Below are 2,500 nucleotides of genomic sequence, written 5' to 3'. Positions count from 1 at the left end.
GCAGAACCGAGAACACGAGCCAAAGAAGTGATGAAGTAGTTCTCATAAATTCATAGAGCATCAGGAGAACGAGCGGCACTACAGAACCAGATGTTCTCTCCAAGGACAGATCCTCATCGCATGGGTATTTGTTAAAGCCGTGGCCCATTTTTTATATGAACTCCTCCTCCTGTGTGTGTGTGTGGTCTCCTGTCCCGTAGAACTAAAGGACATCTCCTCATACACTTGAGGAATAAATGAAGTCAGAAGTGCTGAATCATCTCCCATCCATCAGCGCTGACTAAAAGCCAAAGTGCTGTGATTATTTAAATCTCTCTCCTGGAGCTTCTCCGTTTCTCACATCGTTCCTCCACTTAACAAGCTGAAAGAGTTTTTATTTTCATCCAGTCAGTGGCTTAAGTGAACAATGTTTTTACGCCGCCTTTATCCAGAGGAGCAGCAGGAGGAAGACAGGATGAGGAGAGGATGATGCAGGAGATGATGAGGTTTGTGATGGAGATTCAGTGGAGATATGATAAACAGTTCTTCAGGTTCATAGCCTCCTCAAATACTTGTGTGATAATGAAACAGTCTTTCGTAAGGTTCTATGTGGAGATGATAAACCTACACCAACACAAATGCTTGAGGTTCACCAGTGGACTTGGACTTGGACTTCAAGTTCCCCAAATGACAGTTTTAGGATTAAGTGTCTTTTGAGATGTTCTTTGCAAATTAACGGTCCTTACGGAAACTGCTGTAGTTCATCACTCTGTTCAGGGTTCCTTTAAGAAGAACTATGAACCCTATTAACACCTTGAAATGACCTCAGGTTTAATCTTCTTTCCATTTATGTGTAGGAGATGGATCAGGAGTAAAACACTATTGTACTGTTCTAATCAGAACCTTACTGCCCACAGAGGAACAAGCAAAGAACTGTAATGTAAACAATCAGTAAGATGATACTTTCTTCTGTTCTCCAAACGGTTTTTATCCTCCTAACACGTTGTTTTCTTGGTTTTGGATGGAACAGGAAGAAACAGTCTGATGTCAGGTTTCACACAGAACCTTAACAGTTCTCTTGAAGGCACAACTGATGAACTGTAATGAACATAGACACTAGTAGAAAAGGGTTCTTCTGGAATTTGTAGGCTTGTTTGTATTAAAGGTTCCTGCAGAAGGACAATCAAAGAAACCTAGATTCTCATAAGCACTTAAAACTGGCTGGTGAGCTTACAGTCTTTCACTAACGTTCTTCTGGAGTTCTCCAAGGTATTGTATTTCTTTGCATATTAAAGGTTTTTTTTAACGGTTCTTGAGATGAAGGTAAAGAACCATGAGAGGTTCTAGAGAAGGTGCTACAGAAGCTCTTTTGCAGAGTTTCTCTCCCAGAGAGAATATGAGTTATCCGAACATTCTCACAAAAAATATCACAAATCTTTCCGTTAGCATCTCTGACGCTATGTAGCTGCCGAGCAGAACCGAGAACACGAGCCAAAGAAGTGATGAAGTAGTTCTCATAAATTCATAGAGCATCAGGAGAACGAGCGGCACTACAGAAAGATGGATGAGAAACGATTAGAGTGATAATATATAATAGAGATAATTGTGACAGATTATTTCTACTGAAGCTGGATGATAATAAACTGGAACTGGGCTTTGATTTAAAATAGAGTGAGTAAAGAACATTCAACATATTGTGTGTCTTAGAACCATGAAGACATAGTGGAGGAGATGAACTCTAGAGAGAGAAGATCTACTCTACTGGACCTGCTACTGAATAGAGTCACAGAGCAGGAAGTGAACAGGAAGTGCAGGCAGCAGGTAGTGCAGAAGAGCAGGAAGTGAACAGTAAGTGAACAGCAGCAGGAAGTGAACAGGAAGTGCAGGCAGCAGGAAGTGAACAGCAGGAAGTGAACAGCAGCAGGAAGTAAACAGCAGCAGGAAGTGAACAGGAAGTGAACAGCAGCAGGAAGTGAACAGGAAGTGCAGAGCAGCAGGAAGTGAACAGGAAGTGCAGAGCAGCAGGAAGTGAACAGGAAGTGCAGAGCAGCAGGAAGTGCAGAAGGCAGGAAGTGAACAGCAGGAAGTGAACAGCAGCAGGAAGTGAACAATAAGTGAACAGCAGCAGGAAGTGAACAGGAAGTGCAGAGCAGCAGGAAGTGCAGAAGAGCAGGAAGTGAACAGCAGCAGGAAGTAAACAGCAGAAGGAAGTGAACAGGAAGTGCAGAGCAGCAGGAAGTGAACAGGAAGTGCAGAGCAGCAGGAAGTGCAGAGCAGCAGGAAGTGCAGAGCAGCAGGAAGTGCAGAAGAGCAGGAAGTAAACAGCAGCAGGAAGTGAACAGCAGCAGGAAGTGAACAGGAAGTGCAGAGCAGCAGGACGTGAACAGCAGCCACCGCCAATGTGTTTAAAACCTGAACAATAGAAATCTCACGCAGTACTGCACTCTGATTGGTCAGAAAGTGTGACGCTGAATATTACATTATTGCACTTTTATAATATTGTCGTTTCTATAGTAACGGC

The 2,500-nt window shown here is 43.1% G+C and overlaps 1 protein-coding gene across 1 annotated transcript in view; it reads right to left on the bottom strand.

Annotated features, from left to right (window-relative positions):
* zgc:153039 (uncharacterized protein LOC767698 homolog) overlaps positions 1–2,500 on the bottom strand; it is a 33,662-nt gene that overhangs the window by 12,121 nt on the left and 19,041 nt on the right.

This window comes from Silurus meridionalis, chromosome 12, assembly GCF_014805685.1.
Source record: "Silurus meridionalis isolate SWU-2019-XX chromosome 12, ASM1480568v1, whole genome shotgun sequence".
Taxonomy (NCBI): Eukaryota; Metazoa; Chordata; class Actinopteri; order Siluriformes; family Siluridae; genus Silurus; species Silurus meridionalis.
Note: the sequence above shows the minus strand (reverse complement) of the source record. Positions and strands in the feature narration are given on the sequence as shown.